Raw genomic sequence first — 17,412 nt, 5'->3', positions numbered from 1 at the left:
TGTATTTTCCTTTTGTTTGTAATCCTTGGTTTCATCTTTCTAGCTAATTAACCTGAGTTCAGCAAATTCTATTCTAGTCTCTGATTTAAAGTAGAAACAGACAAATTTGGGTGAAGTCAGTACACATTTACTGAATAGAATCCCCGGACCCAGCTGTGTTAGGCACCAGGAGGCTGTGAAATCAACACAACGACCCCAGTTAGTGAACGTGCTGGACAGTGTTCTCCAGCCCCCCCACTGCCCTCTGTCCCGCCTTGTCTGGGTCTCAAGCTCCCACCCTGACCCTCTGTCGTACCTTCACCCCCATGTCCAGCTCCCCCTAGACTTCTCTGTCTGGGTGTCCCCGAGCTTTTCGAAGTCAGTGTGTCCCCAAAGGAGTTCAGCCCTTGCCCCACGACCGCCTCCTCTCCACACAGCCCCTCTGGGTGAGGGAGCCCCCACCAGCAGGATCCTCAGCCCCCGGGCAGGGATCCCCCCATCCCGTCTGCGGGTGCGTCCCACCCCTTGTGTCCACCGCCTCAGGATCCCCACTACCCTCTCCCTGCCGTCCTCAGCCTTGGTCTGCACACTCACCTCCCCCTCTTCACAAACCCCCAGGAGGCTAGAACACTACACACAGGGACATGGAGGTGACACAGGCAGGTGTGGCTGGGAAGGATAAGCAGTATCCCAGAGCAGAGGGCAGACAGGGGCTGCCCAGCGGCCAGAGCCCAGCTGCTGTGGCGGCAGGATGGCCATAAAGGGGACACGGTGGGCACCCCCCGGCAGCCCCTCCCATGTTCCCCAGGGTGCCCTGGGTCTCAGCCTCAGCGTAGGCTGCTGCCCCTCCTGCTGTCTCTTAGGTGGATGCCCTTCATTCGTTCCCTCACTCACTCGCTCATGATGGATTTGGTGCCTGCTGGGTGCAAGGCCCTGGCTAGATGGTGGCTCGTGCTTGGAGCCCCAGCTAAGACGTCACCTCCTCCATGAAGCCGTTCTTGATCCCCACGCACTCCTGCAGCCCCCTCTGGCCTCCCCTGGGCCCCCAGTGCTGTGATCCCACTCTGATGACCTCTCCAGCCTGGGAGCTCTGGGAGGGCTCCAGGCCAGGTGCACAAGGGGCTCCGAAACATGTGATGTTGGTTACACCCTGGATAGAGGAAAGGATTACCCAGGGCAGCATGGGGGTCAAGGTAACCCCCGCCCTCTCTCCCTTCCGGTCCAGGGCTCCTCATTACCAGGAACTGAGGGGCCTTCTCTCACTGGATCTTTTTTCAATTTTTTTTTTAAACTTTGAAGACATGGCATGAGGGTATCCTTCAGTAAGGAGAAACTTAATTATTGCTTCCTGGGAGGGAATCCATCTGCTGTGTCTGAGCTGAGACAGGACAATGTGGGAAGTGCAGGATGTGAGGAGCCAGCTCCGGGGCTGGGCCTCAGGGCGGCAGGAGGAGACACAGAGAGATGGATGAGGCACAGCTGCCAGGGCCGGGGCCAAGCCGGGAGGAGGGGGAGTCCGGGGCTTCCACCCATGAGAGCGGTGCCTTCCAGTGTGCCCCTCTGTCACATCCAAGCTGTGTATCTCACGCTGCAGCACCTCCAGCCCTTTGCACAAGCTGGTCCTCCAGCAGGAGCGCCTTTCCTCTGCTCTCCAGACGGCACTGCCCTCGCCCTGCAGGACTCTGCCCTTCTGGGCATTTGTTGCTGAGCCCACCTGTCCACTACCCCAGCCCCACCGTGACACATGCAGACAGCTCTGTGCTTAGGTCACCTGATTGTCGTCACCTGAGGCTGGCCTGTCTCCTTACAGAGAGACCAGCAGACCCAGCTTCTAAGCCTTCTAAGTCTGTGTGAGCTGTGTGACCTGTGTGACACGTCCCTTGTCCCTTTGGAGGCTCAGCTTCTCACTCTGAAAGGTCTGGCAGTGGCCACCTCACAGCAGCACTATGCTCCATGAGCTGCTGGAGGTGGCATGTTGGACGGGTGCCTGTTGCTGGTGCCCTTGGCGCTGACCCTGGGGTCATGGCCCCCAGCAGGCCAGGGGTCTGCGAAATGCCTGGGTGCAGGGATGCACGAGGGAGGGGAGACGAGCAGGAGGTGAGGGTGCAGCTTTGGAGTCAGAGGACATAGCATTCCTTGGGGACACTTCCAGAGCCCCTGGTCCTAGGCCTCGCCTACCCGGACCCCTCCTTGGCTGCTGTCGGGGGGCACGTGATGAACCCTGCTCTGAGGGCTGCATTCCCAGTCCCTCTAACCCGCCTGCCCAGGCTGGACACTGCTGTGTCCTCACGTCCCAGGTGACAAAGTAAAGCTCCCCAGGGCTAAAGGAGGATTGCAGACTCAGATGCCTCCAGGGGTCAAGACCAGAGAGATTAGGGGAGGGCCTGGGCCAGGGGGAAGCTTAGGGAGCAGTGAGGACTATCTGGAGCTGGGGACACAAGCTCCGTCCAGACAGCGGCTCCAGCTCAGCCCTGGAGAGCGTTGCCTTGAGGAACTGTCACGGGGCCAGATCTTCTCATTTTGTACCGAAAAAGCTAGATCCCTGGAATTTCATCTGTAATCTTCCAGTTATTAAATGTTAGAATTAACTATCAAAATCCAGATTGGCCCCAGGGCCCTGGGTTGAGGCTCTTGGTTTCAAATGCTTGGCCAGGGGTGGGTTCCGGAGTGGCTGCCCAAGGCCAGGTCCAGACTCTAGATGCTCTTCCTCTTTTTGCTTGAGGAAGATTGGCCCTGAGCTGACATCTGTGCCAATCTTCCTCTACTTTGTATGTGGGACACCACCACAGCACGGCTTGATGAACGGTGCATAGGTCTGTATCAAGGATCTAAAACCATGAAGCCTGGGCTGCCAAAGTAGAGCACGGGAACCCAACCACCACACCACCAGGCTGGCCCCATAGTTAACATTTTTTAGCCCAATTTTAATGCACTAATCAGAAAGAATCTTATACAAGGTGAGTCTAGCACTAAAAATTGTAAATTTAATAACATTGGTATATTTGCCAGAGTTCCTCAGATTTTGTATTAGATTTGATCTCTTTTTTTGTATTTCTTCACATTTAAAATTTATTAGCATAATCTAATGGCATTGCATCTTGATCACTTATATGCTTAGACATTCAATATTTTTGGTGACTGTGGGAATGTATATTAATGACTCAATACACTCCGAGTCCACTCAAGTAAGCAAAGCACCTCACTGAGCTGACAACAGTCCTTTCCTGGGCTCTCGATGCTGCTCTCACTCAGTTATACGCTGACCCTGGTCTCGTGGTGTCCACGGGCCACTGTTTGTTAGTTTAAGAAAATAAGAGTCTGCAGTAGATTGATTATACGCCCAAGTTTTTTTGCGATGCTAACAGCCCCTCTGGCTGTGCTTTCCCCATCCTTCCAAACGCGGAGGAGGGAGAGCACCCGAACTGCGCCGACGCAGCCCTCAAGGAGAGAATGTGTGCAGGACCCACAGACCTGCTCTCGGGCTCACGGATCCGCAATGAACGGGCGCTCTGCCCTGAGCCACTGCTCACAGCACTGAAGTGCCTCTGCCTGCTTTTTTGTGTTGTGTTTGGTTTTTTCTTTTTTCCTTTTTTTCGTCCCAAATTCAAGGACAGAGAATAAGACCATGAAATCTCAAGTTCGCACAGAACATGAAGTTTTGAGTGGTAGAGAGACAACATTTGTTTTACTTAACTAGAGTGACATTTGAATTGAAAGCCATAAAACAGAGGAAACAAACCATTTTCTCTGAAATCCCTGGCTAAAAAAATATGAGAAAGTTTACATAACAATCAATAATGTGAAAGCATTTGGGTTTCAGTGGCTTGTGCAGCAAAGGATAAATTTCCAGACCTTGCCCACAAGAACTCATTTCTTCAAAAATAATGATAACCAAAATTTGTCAAGTTGTGATGGTAGCTGAAAAAACTAACCCTTTTATGTTAAGATAACTTTTTTTTAAAGATTTTATTTTTTTTCTTTTTCTCCCCAAAGCCCCCCCAGTACATAGCTGTGTATTTTTAGTTGTGGGTCCTTCTAGTTGTGGTATGTGGGACGCCACCTCAGCATGGCTTGATGAGTGGTGCCATGTCTGTGCCCAGGATTCGAACCGGCGAAACCCTGGGCCGCCAAAGCAGAGCACGTGAACTTAACCACTCAGCCACGGGGCCGGCCCCTTAAGATAACTTGAAATGTAAAAAATACTTCAGAAAAATACTTCTTCCATGTTTTTCACTTTTTCTGTTGTTTCCTAACCTCAAAAATTGATAACATTCATTTATTTGATCTTTGATCAAGTATTTTTTTCTCCCAAGTGGCTGTCAGATTAAAGAATCCATTCGTCACACATGTTCTGAGACTAACAGGAGATGCTCCAACCTTGAAGACTCCAGCTCCTCCAGAACGAGCTCACCTCTGGCGCAGCTGTTCATAGGAAGAACCACCACTGTCTGCACGGAGTCCCGATCTGAAGCCAAGAAAGAGACAAGACGTTCCGATGTTTTTTTTTAAAGGAAAGAAAGACATTTAGCCATAAGACTACTGGCTTAGAATTTAGAATATTCCTTATGCAAATACTTAGTTATCAAAAATATATTGCATATATGGCCCAATTAGCATTTGCAATATGCTGATTTCACTCCAAATCTTGTATGTTTAAATTGACATTATGTATAAGTCAAAAGGAACTAATGTGAATATTTTATATTTTGCGCATATTTGGTGTAGTCACTACTATGAAAGGAGAAAAATTGTCCAAATATCTTATGAAGTCAAAAGTTCTGTTTTTGAACCAAGTGGTGTGTATTTCCAAAATATTACTACAGAACTTTGTTTGGTCCTTAAGAATATTACTTACTCCCACAAATCAACATTATAAAATGACATTCCCATATTTTTGTTAACATAGTGATGTGATTATTTGAGAAAAAGATTACTAGGAATTAATTAATTTATTATTTTTTTGATGAGGAAGATTGGCCCTGGGCTAACATCTGTGCCAGTCTTCCTCTATTTTGTACGTGGGATGCCGCCTCAGTATGGCTTGATGAGTGGTGTGTAGGTCTGCGCTCGGGATCCAAACCCGTGAACCCCAGGCCACTAAAGTGGAGGGCACAAACTTAACCACTATGCCACTGGGCCGGCCTCACTAGAAATTAATTTTTATAATAATTGTATTATAAATCACTAGTACTAGAAATTGACATTTGATCTGTAACTGTAAGAGAGTTTAGACACAATAAAATGTTTCATTCACAATTCAAAATAATTTTCAAAGCCGCAACATTACTGTGGTTTTATTTCAGATGTGGACATCTATTCACAGAAGAATTCTGTTTTCACAATTTTCTTTATTACTTGCGAATGTTTCTTTGGATATTCTTAAAATATAGGGGAAAATTTGAAAATAGGTGGGCCAAATAAACTGAAGCAGAAAAAAAATTCACTTACATTTCCCAACTAGAGATTGCCAAAAACAGATGCTCAGATAAATATAATACATACAGAAAATGTTATTTATGAGTGATATTTTTAATTAAGATAATTTCATATGTCACGTAAGCATTTTCTAAGCATATAATTATACCACTCTACCAATCACATAAATTTTGTGTTTAAAAGAAACTACTTGAGGTTTAAGCAATGTGGAGTTAAAGCAAGTCTGTGAGTGATTTGATAAAGTAAAAATAGATTTCTCACCAAAATATGTTGTCTGTTAAAATAATTCATGAAGTGCATCATGACTATCAAGGCATTACTCTTTTAAAGTGTGAGCATGTAACTGTGAATTTGTAATTTGGAAAGGTGAATTGCCATCAACAAGCTGTAACATTTTTTAATTCTGTTACAAAATGTCAGTCAGAAGAGTTAACTTGAACCAAATTGTACAGGACTTTACAACTAGGAATCATTTAGTGATGAATACCACGAATCTTAAACTGCCCTCTATTCCACAGGCAAAGTTACTCTGATATAAAAGATCTCATTTCCTGTTTATATTTTACGAACCTAATTGAAAGACTCAAAATAATTCTTAATAAAAAATAAACTCAACTTTAAAATGTTACCAACTAAAAAATAAAAACCTACTAAATGACAATAAAAAAATATCTATACAGAAGAACAAGACTTAGAGATTTTGCCAGAGCAATCTCTGCATCTTGTAAGAGTACGGCATTTGAGCATCTGATCTTACAAGTTCCAAACTACACTCCATAACTTAAAATTCACTTGCTAAGCCACACTGAATAGCAATCCCAAAGCTGTGCAGGCTCTACGTGTAATTAAAAGATTTGAAATTTCTCTATTTCACTGATCAGTTTCCTTAGCATCAGCCATGGGAACAATTTGTGCTATTTTCTTGGAAGATAAGTAACGCAAGTATAAAGTGGAAATTAAAAAATATACGAGGATGCAGTGCAGAGCCGTGCCACAGTTGAAAGTGGATGAGTGCGGCTGGAGGCGTTCCCCAATTTCTGCTGACAATTCATCACAACGAGCAGTGGAAACTTCTGGGGGAATAGAGTATACCAACAAACCTGAAATAAAAGCCTTGAAGTGGTACCAGCAAGGCCAGGATTTGTGCAGCGTTGTGTGTGTGTGCGAAGGATACACACTTTGAGTTAGGTCATTTCATCAGAAAGGTCAGACTCTTTTCCCTTCTTAAAGAAGTCACAAGAGTTTTATGGCTCCTGCTGCAGCTTGTGAGGATGGCAGCCATTTTCCACGACAGCAATGACCTCCTCCCTGAGCAGACACCGTGTACAAGCACAGTCCAACACAAAGCCGCATGAGAGGGGATCTCCATTACAGAGGCTCCCGAAGGTGAAACCACCAGCTCTGACAAGAATTAATTAAGTATTCTCAAATGAGACCACTGGCTCCTTTTTCACCTAATGGTTGAACTTACTATGAGAGCAATATTTTACGTAAATCATCATTTCTTCTGAAAGAACCCACAGCAAAATACTCTATTCGTGCTATTTATAAAATTATTACAGAAAGAGCAGCTATAAAATGGGCTAATGAAGGGAGAGTGCAAAATGTGCTGTTCACTCATTTGCAATAAAAGCTAGAATACCATTTGCATCAATTGCTTGTCTTCTTATTTTAGTTATTTTTGGTTTTACTGTTGATGAGTGGCTTTCCATTTTAATTAATTAATTAATTAATTATGAGGAATATTGGCCCTGAGCGAACAACTGTGCCAATCTTCCTCTATTTCGTATGTGGGATGCCTCCACAGCATGGCTTGACCAGTGGTGCCAGGTCCGTGCCCAGGATCTGAACCTGTGAACCCCAGGCTGCTGAAGCAGAGCGCACGAATTTAACCACTACGCCACTGGGCCCGCCCCTCCATTTTATTTTAAGACAATTAAAGGTAAAAACATATTTTTCTACAAAATAAAACTGAATGTTAACTTATCTGAACCTCTTGCAAAAATACAAGTAAATTTAAGTATTGGTAATGTTTCTACCTGAAAATCAATTTTAAATAAAATCGTAGAAATGCAAGATCTTCATTGAAGAAACAAATATTTATTGGATGCTTACTATGTGCCTGGTTCTATGAGAAAATGTATTATTTAAATCTGACTTTCAAGAAAATAAATATCCATTTTAATTCCTTTCCTTGTATTGGTGCCTTGTGAGCTAGCATTTCTACAGAGCCCTTCATTACAATGGTTCAGTTTTCATCAGTGTATCACAAATGAACATATTTGCTCTTATCAGAATTCCACATATTAAAGTTTTTATATGCATAAATGAGAATAGGAATTCAAATTTGTGCAATCAAATGTGAATGGAATAGCCTTAAATCCTTGTAGCATTGTGAATCATCACTACTAACAATTTATATTTTAGGTTTTATGAGACCTTAAACTTACGTAATCTGGGGGGGTTTTCTTTAAGTAAAACAACACAAAAATACAAAAACAGAATTGTTTGGGCCTTTCCCAAACAACTACAAATGAGGGACTCTAAATTTTACAGTAACTCCACCTCTGATAATTAGCCTAGTTTTCAAAAAAAAAGAAAAAGCTTCTCTACAACTGGGCAATAATACATTCTTTAAATTGAAGAATCTCTAATAATCCAGTGAAATCTTATCTACAATATCGAATCACTCAAGTTCCATTATCCAAGATCACTCTCTCACAGGTCAGCAAAAGGTTGGGAAATTTATTTTTTAATTGGATGCAGACACATCTACCTCCTATTTCTCTAATTTATTAGCCTTTCTTCTACAGCTACTGAGAATCCACTCAATCTTTTCTCACATTTCTCCAAGTTTACCTTTGTACCCTCCATACTCTCCTTCTCTGGTCTAAACATGAGCACACCTTAGGCAAAGTCAAAAGCAAACCATTTTGTCTGCCTTTCTCTGAACATCTGGTAATTTAGCGTCATCCCATTTAAAATGTAGGGCTCAGAATTACACATGCTTATGCACTTGTTTACCGCAATGCAAGACCTCACCGAGACGGGACTTTTTCAATAGTTCCAGCAGTTGATCCACAACTTAGGTCAGGATCTCCAGTACTTGGGGCCTCAGAAACAAACATCCCAACTCGAGTGCACACCATTTATGAGGCTCCACTCTGGAGCCTTAATTTGGTCCAATTTAATCACCACCAAGTCATATTATAAACCAATACTTAGTGGACAGATCAGCTGTCAAATGCGTAGGTGTTGTTTCAGTCAGTTGTGGCACTGGGAAAGAGCCAAGATTTATGGAACCACCCATGGCTGCTCCCAAAGGAGGCACATGTTAATGGGACAGTTTCTCTCAAAATGCAGTCATGGCAGACACCTATAGCTTTCTTTTCAAAACATATTCACAAATCCTTCAGTTTCCTATATGAGAAATACTCCTGAGGTGTTCTTGGGCTGTATCATTCGCTACTTAGTAAATAAGTAGACGGGGCTGCCTTCCATCCGTTGTCACTCATTGATTCTACAAGGAATTATTGAGGACCTTCAGTGTGTCGGGCAGTACATCCAGAATGGATGCAAAGACAAGTAGGCATAACACTCAAGAGTTCAGAGACTAGAGTTTATGGTTTTTTGAGTAATGTGTTCCCGTTAAAATGTTAGTCATCGCGAGATATATATTCCAGAATGTCCATAAAACTCTCAATTACTTATGTCTCCATAAAGCCATCTCTGTACCCTTTAGTTTGAAGGTGATTATAGCATAGTTATCAAATGTCTTCCTTTTAGGAGTAGTGAGAATGGCATTCCTGGAATGCACTCACAACTATAAATCCATTTTATTGTTCTGCAGAATTGAGATACTGCTTTTATTTTCTTGGGAAAAGCACCAGGCCTACAGTATAGTTACAGTGAAGCAGAGTATCTTCCTTTCTCCTTAAGCCTCAGTTTGCTTATGTGTAAAACGTAAACAATAATTATACCTTTTGTGATGGACATCTGTCATTAAGGCCAGAATCGCTTCCCCTTCTTCTGATAACAACACCTGAGGCATCATTTAGAAACAACATCTCTCTCACTCTCGGTCCACAGGGTTAAGGACTGGTGTCTCTCTCTTCCAGCTCCAGGGAGATGCACAGGATTTAGGCGGGTCCAATAAGAGCATCCCTTTGCCCTGTGATTCATGCAGGAGAGACTCCATTAGAGAATAAACAACACAGAGGAAAGCAGAAGGGAAAGATGCTGAGATAAGTTCCTGACAACATCATTTTAACACAAATGCAGCTATGTCTGAGGCTGGCTCCTGGATTTCCCAGTTGAACACAAAAAAACCCGTTATTCTGTTTTAGCTAGTTTGAGTAAGGAGTGTGGTCACTTTCGGTTGAAAGAGTTCTAACTAATAACAACTAAATGAATAATACGTGGAAACTGCTTAGCATGATGGCTGGCACATAGCATACCCTCAGTAAGTGTAAGTCACTTTTTAGTTGTAGCCTGACCACTTACTAAGCTTTTGACTTTACTGGAGTCACCATTTCTTTCTGAATCTTAATTTTCTCGTCTGCGAGATACAGATAATAGGAATACTTAGAAGACATTAAATTAGCATGTGGTGTGAATCCAGCAAGACAGGCTTCCAAGCAATTTGTACAAAGTGAACCTATACACAAAGACAACACACTATGTTATCACTAACTCGCTTTAGTGATTTTATGTTTCTCTTGTTTCATTGAATCTTTAAAGAAAATTCCCCAGACAAGCTTCTTTCCTGGCCTATAGAGTTTATATATATATATATATATATATATTTCCCAATATGGAGGAGCATAGCAACATTACCCTGGAACCTTTCCACCGTCTCCAGAGAGGAGAAGAGCTTGCATTCACAGCACAGTTAAGTGTCGGCTTCTCACTCAAGCGAGGGAGCACAGCTCACTCCCCAGAGGGCTTTCCAACAGTCATCTGTTTATCCACCTGCTGAGTCTTATGGAAACCACAGTCCTAGACGTTTTCCCTGGAAATTGCTCTGCCAAACTGCCTGCGTGCCCTGGGCTTCTGGCTGCCCGGGGGGTTGGAAGAGCTCTGCCTCCTATCTGACCTGGTCAGTCCCTTCCTCCTGGTGCTAACTCTAAAAATGTTCTGGGTTAATGCTCTGCAGTCACCTCCTTGAAATTCTTACTAATTTTGAACAAGGGACCCTGAATTTTCATTTTTCACCAGGCCTTGCAAATTATGTCACCAGCCCGATTCTGGGTGTTGGTAAAATAATGGCAATTCGTACCAGCCTTATTCAAATTAGTAAAGACAAACATACAGATCCCTACTCGACAATGTCCTCTACTCAACTGTTTCCTCCTTTTTCTCTGTCTTCATCACAGCCTCCCTAGATGTCAGCATAAACAACTCCATGCACGACTTCACAGGCAAATTACTGCAGGAAAATTCGTACTTGTTATCTATTAATTAAAATTAGTATTATAAAAGATAAAATCACTATATGTGTTAAATGATGAGTCTTCCTTTATTATAATTTTCTGAGCTAATTTGCTTATTAAAACACGGAAACAGAGGGCCAACCCCAGCAGCCTTTTGGTAAAGTTCAGCATGCTTCGCTTTGGCGGCCCAGGTTCCGTTCCCAGGTGTGAACCTACGTCATTCATCTATCAGTGGCCAGGGTGTGGTGGTGGCTCACATAAAAAATAGAGGAGGATTAGCAACAGGTGTTAGCACAGGGAAAATCTTTCTCAGCAAAAAAAACCCCACAAGAAAACAAAGAAACATATTTCAAATTCAAAGAAAGAATTGCAAAAGTTGTTTGGTAAATAAAAGCTTTACAGATACATGAGGGGTGACTAGCCGTCTTACATTGTTAGTTTCTATAATTAGATCTTACCAATTGGCTGCCTTATTTCACGTTAGTTAAAATACATATTTACAATAGATTTCTTTTTCTGTTGGGTTATCAGACTGCTGCTACATTCTTTTAACAGAATTTTTTTATTAGTGAATAAAACTGAATCATGAGTTTATAAAATCTTTGTTAGTAGTTTAGTGAATATGCTTTTAAGAGATGGCAATTCTATTCATGAATGGACCCCTGCTATCAAAAAAATAAAATATTTCTAAACTAGGTTAGTTAGCAGTTTCTCACATTTAGCCAAGCTTCCCATACAGTAACCCTTCAACAGGTAATTTAAATGTTGTGAGGTTGACCCCTTCAGCTTTAGCCCTTGGCTCACTCAGAGTCCCAGTTGGTCATCAGTTGCATCTCGAGTGCCTCTGTTTGAGGGGAGGCCCTTGGAAGGGCAGTATCAACAAATACTATCTATTCAGCATCTCCCAAAAGGTGATGATGTTAAAAAGTGTGTAGGGTCAATATAAATCTATATTTATAGATAGATAGTGGCTTAAGTCAAACAGGACTCTTTGCTCTTTGCTGCAGAACCTTTCAGAATTGTTAAAATGCTTATCTGCATTGTAAGAAAAATATAGTATTCAGCGACTTTAAAGTTTACTCGTTGATACCATTAACCTTATTTGACTCCTAAGCACCTACCATCCATGGTTTTTTTTTTTTTTTGAGGAAGATCAGCCCTGAGCTAACATCTGCTGCCAATCCTCCTCTTTTTGCAGAAGAAGACTGGCCCTGAGCTAACATCCATGCCCATCTTCCTCTATTTTATATGTGGGACGTCTACCACAGCATGGCTTGCCAAGCTGTGCCATGTCTGCACCGGGGTTCCAAACTGGCGAATCCCAGGCTGCCAAAGTGGAACATGTGCACTTAAACACTGTGCCACCAGGTGGGCCCCATCCATGTTTTTTTAGAGACAAAGTTCCATTATACAAGTATTTTTTCAAAGTGTTGTGTTCAGACCACCTCTCTCAAAGTCCCCTAGGGAATTTACTAAAATTTAGATATTGGTTCCCATGTGGTCCCATGAGACCAGAGACATAATTTTTAGAAGTGCTAATTTTAAATAAGCTTTATGGAAGAAAATATATATATGCTCAAACATTTGAGAATCACAGAAGATGAATAATACAATTCATTCTAGCCTATTTCATTTCTTGGTAGTTGTCTGTATTTGTCAAGGAATAAGCTACTAAATTAGTTTTTCTATATATATCTGTTAATTTTTAATCTTATTTAGGTCTAAATTTAGCTAAAATAACATTTTCTACTAATATATAAAATTAATGACGTATTTGGAATGTACTAAAATACTCTGGGAGAGTCCCTAAGCAAAATTATAATAAAAAGTCTCACATATTTTGAAAATAAAAGTGTATGTATGTGGTTTGTGAGTAAAAGTGTATACACGCATATATATATAAAGATGTGTGTATTTTAAAAAGTGCATATATATTAAATTACAAAAAATCCACTTAACCTGCAAATATTAAAATAATGACAAAACCTAGAGGTCTCATTGCCGATATAAGGAAGTGGGTGTTTTCGAACACTTTTGGTAGAAATGCAATCAGAAAAATCTTTCTGGAGGGCCACATGGCAGTTGGCCATGATGGAGTAACTGATAAGAGAACAGCGGTCCTGCAGGAAACAACTATAAAACTGGACAAACCGTAGGAGGCAATTCTTTCTAGGTGATGGATAACAGACAGCACAAGACTGACAGAAGGGAAAGTCACAAGGTAATCTTCGTGATTACTTCACTTTCTGCCTGGGAACAATTTCCCAAGAGAGGTGCAGAGAGCTGGTGTCCAAGTAGGGCATGGTGGTCCCACTAAGATGAAGAGGCAGATATGAGAATTTGGGGCAGCTGAAGCAAATAAATTCTGTGGCACATGATATCAGAGAGAGGGAGCTGCCCAGAAGATGAGTTCCAGAAGCCCATACAGAAATCCCCTGTGAGTTTGTGGCTGATTCCTGGGCTATAAATTTGCAGGATGAGACCACTGTAGGCTTAACAGATTGCAGCTGCTATGGGGAGAATGGAACAGATAAATGATAGTTTCAGCGGTTCTGAAGAAGAGCAATGCTGGGTTAAGTTGGAGTTCTGGCCTTATCAGAGTAGACAGATCTCATTAACACCTTGTCAAAACTTCTGGCATCCAGCTGATGAATGAAAGGCTGAGCCTACGAGAGTAAGTGCCACATTCTAGAGTAAGACCTACTTCAGGCCTGCCCTAACAAAACTTATATCGAAGACCTAATAATAAATACAAGGGAGAGAGTCTGAAGTTTGAGTCCCTCTAAGTTAGAGTGACTTACCTTGAGCACAAAAATTTTAACAGAGTTGCAACAAGTCTAAACAAATTCAAGGTGATCAGCTATAACAAGAATTAACACTCTTCAGGAGAAGATAACAGAATGTAAGTCCAAGGTATTGTCTATAACGTCCAGTATTCAACAACAACAATAATTATTATATATGAAGAGAGAGAGAATATGAATGAGTGTGTGGTCAATAGCCAAGAAGGAAAGAAGTTAAGATTATCCAGATATTAGACTCAGCAAATAACAACTTTAAAGCAGCTGTCATAGCTATTGCATGTATGTTCAAAAAATTAAAAGAAAATTCAGAAATGAAAGGAAGATATGGTCTTGATAGTGAACAGACAGAAAAACTCAGCAAATAAATAACGTATAAAAAAGTCAAATGGATATTTTAGAACTAAAGTACAACAACTGAAATAAAGATTAACTCCATGGATTTTAATAGCAGATTGGGGTTGAAAGAATAAAGAGTCAATGAACTTGAAGTCAGATCAATAGAAATTATCCAGTTACAAGAACACCGAGAAAAAATGATTGAAGAAAGTGAGCAGTCTTTTAGGCATGTGACATTATCAAATAGTCTAATATATGTGTAATTATTACAAAGGAGAATGAGGAGAGATTGGAGAAGGATAAAAATAAGGAGCGACTGGGGAAGAAAAAAATATATAAGAAATAAGGGCTGAAGATTTTCCAAATTTGATGAAAAATATTATGTTGTAGATCTAGGAATTTGGTGAGGCCCAAGCTGAGCAGATATGAAAAGAGTCACTCTAGGCACATTATATTTAAACTGCTGAAAACAAAAGTTATAGGAAAAAAGTTTGAAAGCAGCCAGAGAAAGAAGATATTGTCATGAGAACAAGAAATATAATAATTGCTGAATTTTCACTAGAAACAATGGCGGTCAGAAGATAATGGAATGACATTTTTTTTTAAATGAAAGAAAGAGAAAAGAGCTAACCCAGAATTCTATACCCAGTGAAAATATTCTTTTAAAAATGAAAACAAAATCAATCATCTTTTAGATAAATAAAAACTGGGAAAATTTGTTGCCTGAAGATCTTCTGCATTTAAAGAAATGCCAAAGGATGTCTTTTAGTCTGAAGGGAAACAATACAAGATGGAAACTCAGGTTTATGGGAAGAATAAAGAGAATCAGACACGGTGCTCTTTCTATCAGGCTGATGGGCTTGCAGGCACGTTCTGGAACTGTTGCAGCTGTTTGCAAACACGAGACAAGTTGACTAAGGGCAAAGCCCATCCCTGCTCCCTGCTAAGGAGGATGGAGCCAGAGACTCCAGAGAAAGAAGCTGACGACCCAGTCAAACCACATCTGAAACCACGCACCACTGGGTTTTCCAGTTTTGCAAACCAATGCATCTTTAAGAAAAAAGAAACAAACAATGGCATTTCTGGGAATCTTAACTGATAGTAAATAAAACATCCCCTCTGCCAGAAAAAAAAGGCAGCAGAGCAATTTGTGACATCTTACAGAGTGAACAAACAATCAGTATGTAAGCACAACCCCTCTCTGTGGGCAGGGGATCACATTCTACTTTTAATGCAGGCCATTTATCTCCTATCTGCACCTCTACATTTCAAAAGTCTTTTTTAAAAAATTCCTTTGGTGGAAAAGCCTGTCCTGACTTGAGCTAAATTGGTCACAAAACCTGACCTGCACTTACTTGAGGCTATTTATGGTCTTTATTTACTGCACTTGGTTTGCAGATTTCTGTGTTTCCCTGCAGAAATAGCACTGTGAATTTCAGGGATGTGACCAAGGTTTTGTGAGCCATTTTACCTAACATACGTGTGGGCATTACTTTTTCCTATTCAAAGGCTTCTGCATCCTGAAACACATTTGTTTTCACATACGGGAATAAAAAGTGGGATTGCTTTTCTTTCTTTTTTTGTTCATCTCTTCTCTAGAGTTTTTAAAAAATCGTATGTAACTTGAGCAACAAGAAGTAGTAATTTAAGAGATATAAGTAAGTGAAGCTATAAATTGACATCATGTTCCAGTTATAACTAAAATGATAAAGTAGAATGTAATATGCACAAGCAGACCTCCTAAAGTGACTAACTCAGGAGGCTGCTGTTGAGTCCGCCTAACAGCAGTTACGCTGGAAAGGACACAACCAATTAGCAGTGTTCCCCCACATGCTGAACACTCGGTATGTGCGTAACTGTGCTCTGTGACGGTTCTTTCTGCAGTCAGCTCTCAGGAGTAAATGACTATTGCTCATTAACAGCCCAGTTCACGGCAGTTCCTATACCATCACTGAAAAAGACAATACAGCCACTCCCCAAACCTGCAATAATGTTCTCTACTTCCATCTTACCCATTCTGGTTTTACACTTGCAAGTGGTGTAAACCTGAGCAAAGCTGCTCCTGGGGTCCTTTTTGTTTCTCTATAAAATGTGGAGACAGCGTTTGCCTTCCATAACCGACCAGGCTGTTCAAGATGAAAGGAGAGAGCCTGCGCCAACCTTCCTCGTAAACACTTCAGAGAGGATAATTTTACTCGCCAGGGTCGGAAATTGTCCTTCCTTATGCCCACTCTTTGCCTGGCACATAAATTATTTACTATGCTTATATACCAGTGTCTTACTTATATCTGTAACTTCCAAACAAAAGAAATGCCTCCCATATATTACCAGCAGATTCATCTAGGATCTGTCATTAAAGTTTTTTCTCCCCACTTTTCCTAATAGAGTGTGTACTCAAATTTAGGTAATACTGTGTAATATTTATACACCTCCAGTTCATTGCCTGTTTCCTCCCACAAGAATATGACTCTGTGAAAGGAAAGACCACTGTGTGTGCCGTTGACCACTTATGTCTCGTGAATAGAGTAGTATCAGGATTCATAATAGGAATTCAAAACTATTTATGAATGCATATATATACTTATACACCCAAATATACATTTATATTCATAGATATGTATGCTCAATTTCAATAAATATTTATCTACTATATATGCACACGTGTATACATACCTGTTGAATGCTTACTAATTCCTAGGCTGTACGTTCAGGGTTTTACTTGTCTCATCTCTTTAATCTGTAGAATAAAGTCCATAAAGTAGGTATGTTTAAGGAAAGCAGACTTGGAGCTGTTATATAATTTGCTCAAGGTTATAAAACTGATAAGTGATAGAGGGCAGGATTTAAACCTAGGTCCTTTGAATGTCCAAGCATGCTCCCTAATTCTTACCTTAGAATTCATCCCAAAACAACTTTTTATAACTACTCTAACACGTTATTCTGTATTTAACAAGGTTTGGGGAAAATCTCAAGCAAAATTAGAGCTGGTTGTTACGAGGAAAGTCTCTGGAAATTTTAATTTGCCATATCACACTGCATATGTACGTCTAGAATTTTATAGGTAAACACACACATGCTTGTATCCATCCTGCTGTGGAAAGTTCTGGAGCTGGAGTTCTATATTTAGATAGGTTAATTGAAAAGTAGACTTCTGGGGCAAAGTTGAAAGAGAAGTCAAGGTCAACGATTTTACTAAACTGGCAATTATACAAGGAGCGACTGAATTATAAGTTTTGATTTAGTTGCGGCTTACCAAAAAATCAGAAAAGACCAAAATGTGCCATTTTAAACATTTCACTTAATTATTTATTCAACTAATGTGTCTGTCTTCATGAAAAATATCTGCTGTATCTAATGTATCAAAAATGTATCTAATAAGTTTGCAATATAATAAGTTTGTTTATTTTGATTCTAGAAGCTAATTT

General features: G+C 41.0%; 1 long non-coding RNA gene across 2 annotated transcripts in view; it reads right to left on the bottom strand.

The window, feature by feature from the left end:
* Nucleotides 1–4,236: 4,236 nt before the first annotated feature.
* The window catches only part of LOC139082760 (uncharacterized), a 37,524-nt gene continuing 24,348 nt past the window's right edge, over nucleotides 4,237–17,412 (bottom strand). For both annotated transcript variants that reach the window (XR_011538968.1, XR_011538967.1), the window contains exons 8-10: nucleotides 16,661–16,724; nucleotides 9,396–9,586; nucleotides 4,237–4,444 (exon numbers count right to left, since the gene is read on the bottom strand). This is a non-coding gene — a long non-coding RNA (uncharacterized lncRNA). The remainder of the gene's footprint in view (nucleotides 4,445–9,395; nucleotides 9,587–16,660; nucleotides 16,725–17,412) is intronic.

This window comes from Equus przewalskii, chromosome 4, assembly GCF_037783145.1.
Source record: "Equus przewalskii isolate Varuska chromosome 4, EquPr2, whole genome shotgun sequence".
In the NCBI taxonomy this organism is placed as follows: Eukaryota; Metazoa; Chordata; class Mammalia; order Perissodactyla; family Equidae; genus Equus; species Equus przewalskii.
Note: the sequence above shows the minus strand (reverse complement) of the source record. Positions and strands in the feature narration are given on the sequence as shown.